Source organism: Protopterus annectens, chromosome 3.part0, assembly GCF_019279795.1.
Source record: "Protopterus annectens isolate FY-2018-M chromosome 3.part0, PAN1.0, whole genome shotgun sequence".
Lineage (NCBI taxonomy): Eukaryota > Metazoa > Chordata > Ceratodontiformes > Protopteridae > Protopterus > Protopterus annectens.
The window spans coordinates 1,183,546,213-1,183,561,269 of NC_056731.1; the positions used below are offsets into that span (position 1 = coordinate 1,183,546,213).

The 15,057-nt window shown below is 39.9% G+C and overlaps 1 protein-coding gene across 1 annotated transcript in view; it reads left to right on the forward strand.

Moving 5' to 3' along the window:
• Positions 1 to 15,057, forward strand: part of LOC122797014 (synaptonemal complex protein 2-like) — a 1,143,152-nt gene that overhangs the window by 174,465 nt on the left and 953,630 nt on the right. The window lies entirely within an intron of this gene.

The window sequence follows — 15,057 nt, forward strand, 5'->3', positions numbered from 1 at the left end:
TAGGTGTGACCAAAAGATTCTTTTTTTTAGTTTCTGTTTTATATTTGCAGAGAGTGCATGCAGAGACCCTGCCCTACAACGTCAGTAACACATGTGTGCGCACAAACACACACACACCAAACCATGTGTAGGTAGTAATCTGTATAGTTATTATGTACTATCTCAGTTTTTACAGGATGCTCGACTAACTACTTGTTGGAGGAAAAAGACTGTCACTAATGGATTTTGCTCCAAAAATGTAACACAGGTTAGCACAACCCCCAACTCAGACACACATGCAATAAGAAGAGGCAGTTAGTTGTCCATGTGCTCATGCATCGTGGCTCATCGCATCCTGTAAGTGAAAGGCACACTACTTGTTCAGCTGTGCTTGTATGGCAAACCCGAATGTCTGGATTTTGGAAAGAAAAAATGTGCATGTAGTATTTGCTGCTTAAGACAGTTACTGGGAAACAGTGTTGCCAACTTTTTTTTTTTCTCTAAAAGCAGTCCTTTAGGTGCAGTTTCTCTTCTGTGAGAATGAATGAGGCAAATTCACTATACAGACAGTCTGTGCGTGATTTGACAACACTTTTGCATCTACACAATTCCTATAGCCATATATGATTGGAATGTATGTATGGATTTTGTTGCTTCAAGGTAACCTATTGTTCTGAAAGACTTCATAGCGTGAAAATAGTAATTATTACAAAGCTTGACTTTTTCAGAAAATGAAAGTGTGACTGGTAATTAGAGTGCATAGCAGCTGTATGGAAGTGGCTTACATGACATATGGGTTGCTGGAAAACCATTAAATGCAACTGGACAATAGTTATGCATCTATGTATACATTTACAGAATGGATACATGGTAAAATAGAAAAGGCCTTTTTGGATAGTGTTTGTGTATTTTTCATGGTAGTCACACGTCACAGCAGAATGGAATACTTCTATTTTAACTATAGTACTTTTCAGGCTTCAAAGGAGTTCTGATTCTTTAATGAGTACATTTGTGCTAGACTACCCGAGTTAAGGGTGGAATAAAATTATTTAATACAACAGATAAATGAATGCCAGAGGTGTAACTAGATATTCCTGTGCTAGTTGCCATTTATCCAATTTGACACCCACTTCAACAACAACAACAAAAATGCTAATTTTGAAGTGCTGAAAAAAAACCCTTTTATTTTAACCTGTAATGTTAATAATTTGTAATGAGCAGAATTGTATAGTTTATGCCACACACACAGAGCTGCGGTGGTTCATTTCTGACTACAAATGCAGTGCTGACTTGAATGCCAGTACTGCACTGAAGTCACAAAGCAGTACAGTGTTTCAGTTATGATCATAAATACAATGCCAGTAATCAGTGCCAATATCGCACTGAAGAATGATTGCATCTGCCGATTATGCCCCTTAACACTTTGCACCCATGGTGACTGCCCTTTTTGTTATACCCCAGCTACACCTCTGCAGAATGCCCAAGTATAATTCCCTGAAATTTTTATCTAAGCACATCAAAAGGGATAGAAATATGGTTTGTTATACATAGATTGTGAATGTCTTTTAAAGGCTTTTCACAGTAACTTTGCCAACTTGGTTTTAATGTTTTTTGGACATGACACTTGGCAAAGGGTTGGAAGTGCAATACATATGTAAAATATCTGTTCTAAATTGGCATTAAATCAAATCAAATAAAATTTCCATAATAGCTTTCTGTCGCAGGAAATGTTTCTTCCCCTCCATATGCACTGTATTTTGGACTTTAAACAAATTTTCACTAAAGTGCACGGTGAACCCTACTGTTTAAGCATTTGGTAGCTGATTGATGCTAAGAATAGCAAACATAAGACTGCTGGTGTCCTTTCATGTTGGAAAGGCTGCATGAAGACCAAGAAGGTGAGTATTCCTCACTTTGTCCCTTCTCTTTTTTGTCTCTCTCTCTTTACATATATATATATATATATATATATATATATATATATATATGTGTGTGAGTGTACATGTATATGCGTGTATGTATATATATGTGTGTATATATATATATATATATATATATATATATATATATATATATATATGGGGTTCCTATGAGTACAACGAAAATGCATTATGTCGAATGCGTTTTCGTTGACACATGTAGAGCGAACAGGGAAAACAGCAAAGTGGCTGTTCAGCAAATTCTTTCCCTGGGAAAGAAGTTGCTTGACCGCTTCATTGTTTTGCCGTGTTCTGTAGTGTAGTATGGTCCCTTGTCTGGTATAGCTCCCGAGCGTGATTGTGCAACAGTTACTGACCTTAGGGTTAGGGTACTGGTTAAGGTAAGTGCATATGTATGAATGTGTTTACCGTTTTATATTTTGTGTTAGATGTATGGTTGAGTTACGTGTGTGTGTGTGTTTTCAGTTGTTTACTTTTGTTTTGGGGGGTAGAATTAGGGTTTAGGTAAGTGTGTATGTGTTGAGTTGTTTATGTAAATGTGCGAGAGTTACTGACCTTAGGTTAGGGTACGGGTTAAGGTAAGTGCATATGGTTTAAAATGTTTACTGTTTTTTTTTTTTTCGTTATGTGCATATGTGTATTTAGTTGTTTACTGGTTTTTGGGAGGCTATAATTAGGATTAGAGTATGTGTGTATGTGTTTGGAAGTATGTAATGGTTTTTTTTTTTTTTTTTTTTTGCAGGGGTTGGAACAGCGATTTCTTTCCCTAGGAAAGAAATCGCTGTTCTGTGGATTTGACATTTTCAGCTTTTGCTGAAAATGTGTCGTAACATCGTTCGATGTTGCAATATAGACCCATATTTATGTATATGTATGTACTTATATAGGTTTACTGTCAAAATTGGGAACGTAAAAAAATATTTGATTAAAATATCTTGCCATTATATTGACATGCAGACTGTTAAATAGATGACAGTGTCGAACTAAAATATCGAAGATATCTAATTTGGCATATTCGATATCATTGGTTGTTATACCTGCTGCAACATAAACTCAACATCAATGTGAATGTCAAGCCCTCCTATACCCCCCACACTCACTGCAATTTCTATATTCCAACTCTGAGATTGCGCTACAGTGAGGAAGAGAGTAAATTTCTCGAGATGCACTGAGTTGCGATCTTTAGTCTTAACATCAACCACATATGATCAAATGCACAGTGGCATTCATTGCATGCAACATTCATAGAATTGTAGGTCGGCAATACAGGAATTGGCCAACATACATTCGGCATATATATATATATATATATATATATATATATATATATATATATATATATATATATATATATATATATGTATATATTTATATATATATAAATACACGCACACACTTCAGGGCTGTGGGTCTTGTCACAATTTTGAAAGTGCAGGAAAGTGTGCCGTCTGTGAAAAAAGGGGGGTTGTGTTTTGAATCCTTAGAAGTCATTATTTTGACTAGTTACTTCTTAAAGTCTTGGATATTTTGGATTCCAAAACGCACATGTTGATTAAATGAGAAGTGCTTATTCATAGTGGACCTATGTGCATGGCTTTAGAGCTGAAATCACCAACCAAGTGCATTTTGCATCTTGAGAGTTAAATTTTTCTAGAGCAATTTCAAAACGTTTCACAGATATGGTATTCTTTTAATATGTACACGAATAGTCCTACAGAGTCCATGAAGCTACTCAGTCTTCTGCTGTTGGGTTCACAACAAATGTCTATTTTTACAGAGAATGCCAGATTTATTTACACTGAAATATGCCATTAGAACGTTAATACTCATTCTCATCATTCAAGATAGAAGACCATATTGAACTTACTAAGAATTAAATGGAATGATTTCCTCAGTTACTTCACAAGAGATGTTTAGATAAACTGCACTTTGGGGGGGGGCTCTACAATAAGAGGGTGGCTTAAGTCTAGTGATTTACTAGAGTTGAGAAATGAGTTGTTGGTTAACAGAGAGTCTAGACAGAATTTAGGAGTTTAGGTAATGCTGGGCTAGTCTACAGCTGGCAAGATTTGATCATGACAGTGATGCTACTTGAATCAGATTAGATAGCCAGTAGTGAGTAATCCAGTATTCCACAAACCAGGGTGTTGGCTGTTGTAACTATACACTGCAGATATTTAAAAAAATTATATCTCAGGACACCTGTATGCTTTACTGCCTCTACATCATCATCTGTGACTGTGGAATACCTTTGTAGTTTACTATAATACTCGCACAAGATATGAGGTAGAGAAAGGTTTCTTGATACCTTTTTTTATTCTTTGCGGGACCCAGGCATGCATATGTACTTGTCTACCTGAGGACATCTACAGACTACAGATAGCCCAGCAGTGAGTTAGATTTGTTCTTTTTAAAATCTGTTTTTGGGTAGGATGAATGCTAGAGTATACCTGCTATCTGGTTCTTTGCTTTCCTGGATCATATCTTCTCCTCTCATCAACCTTTTGTTTTCATGATTTCTCTTATGAATTCTCTGTTTACACAGTCACACTATTTCTTTCCTATTCCTTCTCTGCAGTGATGGGAGTATTCTATTGCAATAAGTAATATATTACTGTAATATATTACATTTTCTAGTAACTAGTAATATAACTAGTTACGTTTTCAAAATAGTAACTAGTAATAGTAATATATTACTTTTTTTAGTAACTAGTAACTTAAATGTGAGTTAGTTTTGCTTAAACCAGTGGTTCTCAACGTGGGTGATACAGTCTTCTGAAGAGGGATGTAAAACTTCAGGGGTCCCTATATAATATGGATAGTAATCGGATGTTAGGAGGTAAACATTTTGAAGTGGAAATTTGGATAAAAAATTACAACATAATGTTGGTACAACTCATAGCACATAGCATTCATAATAGATCATTAGAATTAGTCTGGAGAAAAATTTACTTCATTTTTTTAGCACTGCAAGGAGGTGAAAGCTAATGATGACCAGACTCTAGCCCTGTCCTGGTACTGTGGGTCTCTCACCCACTGAAACATCCCCTAACACTGGGCCAATTCTAGCCTGCTAGAGATCATATCCTTACCTTGCAGTATAATAAATGGCATTGGTTCTTTATACCACCATCAGTCAGAATCAAACTCATCAGTTGAGCACCCATGCCCCAACCTACTGCACCAAGCAGGACGCTTCAAGTGGACCTATGATCAACCAGGGTGGTTTACTTTTAAATTTCCGTTGTATTTTGATCTAGATGGGACTGCCAATTTCATACATTTATATGGGCTTAGAACTCTCTTACAAATCTATTGAGGTGATGCCTAGGGTAATGTTATAATTGAATTTAGAAAGCTCATCATACAATTTGAGGACATTTATGCTCTTTAAATCCTGGTATATTTAAAGGAAAAGGTTACTAATTATGGTCTGACTTATTCAGAGGGGGAATTACTACTGCAGTTGTGCATGATGTAACATTTCTAGGTACCAGGTCAAGTATATTTTGTCCTCTAATTGGGCTGAAACAGTCTGTTCCATTGGGTTATTTATTTATTAGATCTAAAAGCTTGTGTACATACTTTGTATTGGAGGGTAGGTACTGCAGTTAATCTCATCATCATCCTTTGGCTGTTCCCGTCAGGGGTCGCCACAGCAGATCATCTGTTTCCATTTCTTCCTGTCCTCTGCATCTTGCTCTGTCACACCAACCACCTGCATGTCCTTTCTCACCACATCCATAAACCTTATCTTAGGCCTTCCTCTTTTCCTGTTACCTGGTAGCTTCATCCTTAGCATCTTTTTCCCAGTATACTCAGCATCCCTCCTCAACACATGTCCAAACCAACGTAATCGTGCCTCTCTGGCTTTGTCTCCAAACCTTCCGACCTGGGCTTGACCCTCTAATATACTTATTCCTAATCCTGTCCACCCTCGTCACACCCAGTGCAAATCTTAACATCTTTAACTCTGCCACATCCAGCTCTAACTCCTGCCTTTTTGTCAATGCCACTGTCTCCAACCCATATAAAATATCTGGTCTCACTAACCACTTGTAGATCTTCCCTTTCACTCTTACTGGTACTCATCTGTCACCAGTCACTCCTGACACTCTTCTCCACCCACTCCATCCTGCCTGTACTCTCTTCTTCACCTCTCTTCCACACTCACCATTGCTCTGAACTATTGATGCCAAATATTTAAACTCATCCACCTTTGCCACCTCTTCTCCTTGCATCCTCACTATTCCTCTATCCTCCCTCTCTTTCACATACATGTATTCTGTCTTAGTCCTGCTGACCTTCATTCCTCTTCTCTCTAGAGCATACCTCCATCTCTCCAGGGTTTCCTCCACCTGTTCCCTACAGATCACAAAGTCATCCGCAAACGTCATAATCCAAGGGGATTCCTGTCTGATCTCATCTGTCAACCTGTTCATCACCATTACAAATAAGAAAGGGCTCAGAGCTGATCCTTGATGTAATCCCACCTCCACCTTAAACGCATCTGTCACTTCCACCGCAGACCTCACCACTGTCACACTACCCTCCTACATATCCTGTACCACTCTTACATACTTCTCTGACACTCCCGACTTCCTCATACAATGCCACAACTCCTCTCTAGGCACCCTGTCATATGCTTTCTCTAAGTCTACAAAACCACAATGCAACTCCTTCTGACCTGCTCTACTTCTCCATCAACACTCTCAGAGCAAACATCGCATCTGTAGTGCTCTTTCCCGGCATGAAACCATACTGCTGATCACTAATCATCACGTCCCTTCTTAACCTAGCTTCCAGTACTCTTTCCCATAACTTCATGCTGTGACTGAGCAATCTAATCCCTCTGTAGTTACTACAGCTCTGCACATCACCCTTATTCTTAAAAATCTGTACCAATACACTTTTTCTCCATTCCTCAGGTATCCTCTCACTTTCTAATACTGCAGTTAATCTATATTTAAAATTTTCCAGAAAGATGGACTTTTTATAGGGGTTCATTTGGGATTAGAAACATGACATGAACGTCTGGCAGTTTGTTTAGACTTCAGGCACTGAGCAGAGCAACTTTAATTTGATCCTGTTTTGAAATTGATAACATTTACTACACTAAAATGTTTATTAACTGACTTCTGCCTAAAAAAGGCACTATTGATGGGGGGGGGGGGGCATCAAGGGCTTTAGCTAGTATGTGATGGCCTTTGAATAAGAGGTGCAAAGCAAGTTGGAGAGCTTTTTTTATTTTTCTATATTTTTTTACCCCAAGTCATTCACCTTCAAATGCACAACTATCTTCTTCTTCTTTCGGCTTTTTCCCGGTTAGGGGTCGCCACAGCGGATCACCTTGTCCGCACATTGAATGGCAGTGGAGTTTTACGGTGTCGAGTTGCCAGCCCGGCGCCCAACCTTCCACAGAAGGCACACTCACACGCACACCTAGGGCCAATTTAGAGTGTCCAATCCACCTGCAGCATGTCTTTGGGATGTGGGAGGAAACCGGAGCACCCGGAGGAAACCCACGCGACCACAGGGAGGACATTGAACCGGACAACCTCTTGTTGTGAGGCAGCAATGCTAACCACTGCACCACCGTGGCCGCCCTTCAAATGCACAACTATAATGTCTTGTATTTATCTGGTGCAAGAGTCTTAAGGTTCCCTGAGATGTCCGAGATCCTGACACCCTAAAGGCAACTAACATGGTCCAGCCTAGTGAGTGGGGAATCTGTGTGTTTCACTGTCTGGCACCAACCACAAAAACCTGTCTGTGTGTGGTGTGGTCTAGTGTATTGGAATGGAGGTTTTGTGTCATGGTGATGGTTTGTTAAAAGGTGAGATATTATGTAATTTTGGATTTAGGAGGCTTAGTTAGGGATTTCTGTAAAGTGTCAGCATATACAGTTTGTCATGGTTGGGTGCATAGTGTTTGTGGTGTGCTAGTGCAATGCTCAGCCTGTGAATTTGAGAGTGAGGCATCTGTATCTCTCAGAGATCATAATGATGAGAAAGTGCATTCTGAAAGTGAGGCTGTGTGGCGGAATGAACTGTTTTGTGAGATTTTATAGGAAGTGTAATAATTGCACAGTATTTGCATAACATGAAAGGAACATGTGCAAAACGTGAAATATTTGTGGGCATTGTAGAAATGCTGAGCCATGGTATAGTTCAATGCACAGAAATCACCAAAAATAATTGCTGGAGTACAACAGTAATTTTGAATCCACTGGGTTTGTGTGTGATATATGGCAGAATGCAGTACTGTCATGTCAACATTTCAAGTTCAGACATATGTGAATTAGCTTGCCCTTCATTGACATTCAGAAGAACCAGGTAACATCTGTGTATTAGGCTTTTCTCCCATATTACTATAAAAATGAGAATTATGTAATGCATTTTCATATTTCATCTTTAGAAAATCAGTGATGCAACATAATGTATGTGGAGCAGTTTGTCCTGTGAGAAATATAGTATGGTGAAACATTTTTACAGAATACACTAGAGCTGAAGTGTTTGCATATCCATTGTATTGGCACCATCATGCTGTCAACCTTCCATCTCCAAAATGAAGAACACTCACCTTCATAATGTGGAACAAATGGGCAAAATGTGGAACACATACTAAAGGCTTACTAACAACTTCAGCTAGGGTTAAACTATTCTTGGCACCATAAAGTCTGCTGTTCAAATTTTCCCTTGCAACTAGCCAGCTTGTTAGTTTTAGCACTCAAATCTGTTTCTTTGAGCTCAGCACTTGTTCAGAACTTGTAAGCACTAAATAAGCTACAAATTACTACAGCACTCAACTTTCCTCACTTGTCTAGAGAAAAACAGTTTTTAGTACTTAATAAATAAGCACCTATCCAGGCATGTCTAAAGGTCAGCTCCCGGTGTTTTCTCCTGTCTACCTGATGAATCTGGGCATCTTAGGACAATGCAGCAATTGCCTCGTACACAGACAACCTTCTCCTCCTACAACCCAACACTACGACCTGTGAGAGATGCACTTATATAGCCAAACTGGAAGCAAAGCTGTCTTCACCGAAGACTGGACTAGACAGTCAAGAGGAGAAAGTAAACACTTGCACCGCACCTCCAAGGCTCGGCATAATGCATCCGAGATTATCCAAGTTCAACTAACTCTTGGCAAAACCGCAATCCAGATTGTAGCTTGCTACAGACTCCCCCCCACCCCCACCCCACCATGCCCCAGGATTCCCACTCCTCTTTTCTTGATGCACTGGAAAATATTAAGGTACAACCCAACACCCTAATAATGGGTGATTTCAACTACCTCACTATTAACTGGGAAAACTACTTGTGTACCAACTATTTTGCTCAATGTTTTCTGAAAATCATCAATTCCAAAGCCTTGGATCAACTCATCCCCACCCGGGGCAGCAATATCCTAGACCTGGTAATCACCAACATGGGCGACTGGTGTCCCACACCAGAGGTCAGCTCCTCGTTGGTCAGATCCGACCACAAGCTAATCATCCTAGACAATCCACATCCTGCTCCCACCCTCCATTAGGAAAACAACCGTAAAAAATTTCTCCAAAGCCAACTTCACGCTTCTTAAGAAGAAGTGGCGAACTTCACAACACCCATGCAGATGGACAATAGAGGTACGACTGCTGAATCCTGCACAAATGCACTTTATAAGCACTTACACGAGTGCATGGATCGTGCTATCCCTAACAGAACCAAGATGCTATCCTCCAAAAAAAAGGAAGCCAATCTGGTGGTCTTCTGCCGTAAACAAACTCTACAACAGAAGAAACTGTTGCAAAAAAGAGTAAAATCCCAAGATTGGAGGGAACTCCCTGGTCAGCCTCAGTAAGAAGCTGAGATCCCTCATAAAATACTCCAAAGCTAAAACAAAATCACCACGGATTCTAGACACAACCACAAAGCATTCTATAGCTATGTCAAGAATCTCAATGGCAACATCCAGATCTGCTCCAAGTTACAGCACAGTGACACTAAATATACAGAACCAAATGATATTGCCAACATCCTGGCAGATAGGTTCAGTGCTAACATTACCCCCTCTCACCCCCTAAATGGGCCCATCTTTTTACCGGAAGAAATGCAAAGTTCCTGTAATCACGGCTACACAGGTAAAAACCTTACTCTTCAAAGCCAAGAACACAGCATCCATGGGACCTGACATCCCAGGCTGCCTTCTACACGAGCTACAGAATGAATTGGCCCCCCACCTAAGTACCATGTTCAATCATAGCCTCACCTCTGGCTTGGTGCCCATTGAATGGCGCATCATGACGGTTATCCCACTCCACAAAGGGGGGCCACAACAGACCCTGTGAACTACCGCCACATTAGCCTGACGAGCCTGGTCTGCAAGGCCTTGGAATGTGTCATCATGGAACTCATAAACAAAGACATTGGATATCTCCAAACTCTGGGCCTCACACAATTCGGGTTTGTAAAAGGCAGATCATGTCTGTTAAACCTGATACACTTCTTTGAAGCAGTCACCAAAGCCATAGATGAGGGTAAGGTGGTTCACACAGACTATCTAGATCTCGCCAAGGTGTTCAACACCATCCCCCACTCTGGAATTATAGATAAACTCACTAAACTAGGTATAAATCCCTATGTCACAAGATGGGTTGCCAACTGGCTTACTGACAGAACCCACACTGTGAAAGTAGCAGACTCCAAATCAGACTTCAGACCAGTGACAAGTGGAGTACCACAGGGTTCAGTCCTGGGTCTTCTCCTGTTTAGTATCTACTTCTCTGAAGTACAGGCTAGCACAGAAGGTCTTTGGCTAACTAAATTCACAGATGACTTCAAACTAGGAGCCATAATCGAAACTCCTAATGATGTAGACATCATACAAAAGGGCCTCACTGAAACAAATGCCTGGTGTCAAAGCCATGGTCTCAAGCTCAATGCCAAAAAGTGCATTGTCATCCCCTTTGGTAGAAACTCTGTACCCATGAACTACCACATAGGCGGTAGTCTAACACCAAAAGTGTGATTGGGACACAGGTGGACAGTAGTCTCTCCTTTGATAATCACATCGCCACAGTGGTCAGGAAATCCGTCTATGTGGCACACCTAATCACAAAAGGTTTCTCATCCAGAAAAAGAGGTCATTGTTCCCCTCTACTCATCACTCATTAGACCCATTATAGAGTACAATGCCCCTTTTGGTATGTACCTCACAAGACATCTACAGCAACTGGAATTGCCGCAGAAATACCTCACAAAGAGGATTACTGGCCTTAAACAGATGCCTTATGCAGACCGACTCAAAAAACTCCAGCTTTACTCCGTCGCGTATCGCCTACTCAGAGGCGATCTCTGCCTAACATACAAAGCTATGTCAAACCCAGAGCTGTTGGACATGCTCCAATTAAAGAAATCCCAATCCCTCCAAGCTACACGCTATAATAACTTAAATTTTGTCACCACAATAAACAGAACATGCTGGAGGGATAGATTCCTGTCTCAGACACTTCCCATACTGTGGAACAGGCTACCTATCTTTGTCAAACAGAGCTCCTCATTAGCACTTTTCAAGAAAAATCTTGATGATTGGATGGGTAATAGGAAATTCACCCCGAGGATCACTTCTGTGATTCTGCTTGACAGGGGTACAGTAAAATAATTTTCTTGGGTGGCGAAAGCCAGGGTACCTTTTGGCTAGGCTTGTATAGGCCCTAGGGCCAGTAGCCTAGTATCTACCTATAAACCTATGAAGGTCATAGGATGGTTAAAATATACTGGTTTTACTTGTAAAGAAGATCCTTTAATGAATTAATGTGATTAATTTCTATTTACCATGGATTTCACTTAAAAAAAAATTCCTAACAATAACTGAGTAACAGACTCTTTCAATGTGCAACTTTGAGGAACTTCGAGGAACATGAACTTTTTAAGACCCCAAATGAGGTACGTTCCTCATAATGAGGTACACTTGAGAGGTATGGGCACCATAATGTTTTCACACAGCAAAGCACTATAGAAGTAGAATTTCTACCATGTTCTGGAAGGTTTCTTTTAATGATAAAAGCAGTGTAATACTCTCACTGCTTAAAGTTGAGCAAATCTATAGTATGAAACAGAGTTGATCATTACAAAATGCTAGGGTCATGTGCAAGTGATATGATTTTGGAAATGTTTGCAGGTTTGCCAGGTATATACAGTATTAAAATGTTGCCCGATGCATTATCATTAGATTATGCTCTTAAAAGAGCACCTGTTGCACTAAGAAAGAGAGTAAAACACTCAGTAGACTGGAGAATCTTGTGTTTAATAGAAAGACCTTAATATTGGTTATCAGCAAGGCTGTAGTCTGGAGGCAAGGCAATCTATGGCTGAAAGGATAAAGAAAAGTTTGGATTTGACACTTTTGGCATTGAGCGTATATTATTTACTCCCAGTAAAATTATTTCCACATATCCTAGTCATAAGAATTTAGTTGTCTCCCATGAAGCTGTCGCATCTAATGTTAAGTTGATAAGGTATTATACTGCCTGAAATGTAACAGTTTATTTCAGAGGCAGGAAATGCATGCTGGATTGATTCTACAGGTGTTGGTCTTGTGCTGGAGGATGAGGCCTTTGGCCGTAGTGTTAGACCATTTGTTCTGTGAAGCTGGAAGAGATCAAAAAGGGTGAGGACTTTCAGTGCATGAAGTGATAAATGAGGATCACCTTTCATTGGTCTGGTAGCTTAGGTAGAGTAGAAAGTTAATGCTGTTGGCTATTAGTTGTTTAGTCCAGAAATGTTGGTCAGAAACCTTTGGGGTCTTTCAAGCTGGTCATGCTCTGGCACTGTACTTAATAAGCCTAATAAAGGAAGAAAAATATAAGGGCTGTATTGCTCAGCTGTGCAAGGTAGGCCGACTTACGAACCGCAGTGATTAGCAATAGAGTTACAAGCAACGAGGTAAGAGGAGGGGGCTGAATTTCCCAAAGGTAACTGTACTGCATTTTTTTGACATTTAAGGTGAGTCCTTGACTGATGCAGCAGGTATTGTGCTATAGGGCCTCCTTAGTGTGTCTGAGCATGATCTGATAATTGAACCCAATTTGTACTCCACTACCTTAGGTACTCTCAGTCCTTGGACATCTATTATTTCTATGAACACACCAACGATCAGGAGGCCAACACAATGCCTTCTGGAACCTCACTGTTGATGCTGTCTAGTTTAGAAAATGTACTCCCTACCTTAACATTGTGGGCTACTTTAGAGACCACTGTTTCCCAGTGGACAACATGCAAGCTTATGTTATGTTGGGAGAGTTTATCTGTCGTACCAGTTTGTGGGATGTTGTCAAATGACCTTGGAGAGTTTAAGGTGCATTGTATAGAATGCCAAGCTCCCTTCAAGGGCTCCAGTGACCATTTCAAAGAAATTCATTGTTTAGTATGCACAACCTACCTTTAACAAGTCTTGTTTGGTTTGTGTTCAGACTTTGTAGGTCAGCTATATCGCTATCAGCTTGGCAAGTACTTGCTCCTTAGCTTTACAGATGATTATAAGGCCAATTGGTCATAATTGCCTAGAATGTGTTGTAGAGCTGCTTTTGTGCAGTGGTACCGTTATGAGAATTCTACATGCTTTGTGAATATAACCTGTTGAGAGACTTGACACTGAAAAGGTTTGAGAGGTTTAGTTAAGTGGTACTTTGCACAACAGCAGACAGCCAGGAATGTTATGTCTGGCAATATTTTAGGTTTTATGTAGTGTAGACGTAAACTGGTCCAAGGGGATCTTGAGAGGGATGGAATGGTTGGTAGTAGAGAATATCTGGTTGGGATGGGTGTGTGTTAAATTAGCTAATTTTTTTCTGTAAAGATATTCACAATATCTTCAGGATCAGAGGGGTAGACTCCATAGGAAATACGTTCAGCAGTGGACATTATTTCTAAGTCTACTAATGTAACTGAAGAAAGTCTTGTGTCTTAGAGTTGGTAGTGACCCTGAGTTCATACATGGCTTTGCATTCCTTGTTGGTGTGTATGATGGTTTTCTTATTAGTTTTAAGTTCCTTTTATACTAAAAGGGTGGGGATTTGTTACAGATAGCTTGGAGGTTTTTTCTGTTGTAGAACTTGTTTATATGGGATTACCACCATATGGGCTTTAGTAATTTACTAGCTTTCTTGTGGCAAATGTCAACAGACTTATTGATGCTCCTTTCCATAAGGGAGAAGTATTCAGAGGCGTATAAACAGTGGGAATTGGATTATTTGAACATTTTTTGACATCTTTTAATAATAGACTTGTTATGGAATAATATGCTGTCGTTTTTTTGCATTTCAAACTGTTTAATTGAGAAGGTTACTGTTAGGTTGGTTGGATTTTACTAAAGAGATAGTGACATTAGTGGCAGTACATGGAGGGGAGAAGTTTGCAAGGACATGAGCAAGAAGGTTATCATCCTTCTTAGGTAGGTGAAAAGTTTGATCAATGGACATAGCATTAATCAAATTGAAGAATATTCCAGTGTATCTTTTGCTATTTGTGTAGTTTGTAGTGGGGCAGATACCCGCCCATACTAGGGGGATCACTTTGTTGGAAAACTTTATCTGACTTGAATAATAAGCATGCTCAAGTCTACACAGAATGGGTACTGTAATGGACAAAGATATCGTAAATATTCTCGCTCAAAGTTGTGAACATCTATAAGGTCCAATATAGCATAATACATGATTTGTTCCAGAACAATAGGTGCAGTGACAACTCTTGCTATGCCCCTACAGCTCCCTGAGATATGAATGTGTGGTTGGTGCTGAACTTCTGGGAATGAGAGAGTACTCTCTGTACTGGAACCAAGTTTGTGACTTTACATATATGTATTTCTTCCAGGAAGAGGAAATTGTCATTTTGTTTGTTTCCTGCAATGAGCAGTGCTGCTTTAATATTGTCCAAATTAGAACTTGTTAGATGGGAATGTCCTTGATCCAAACTTCATAAGAGGTGCATCCCATCCAAGGCAAAACAGGAGGGTTTAACTACCTGGTCCTAGACATGCTGGATCCCCCTTGCAATGGCACCAGTTATCAAGACAATTATTGAAGCTAATATACTTCTCAGCACCACCGACTTTCCTTCCTTGGAGATGAGAGGAGAGCTCAGTAGGGTTTACTATC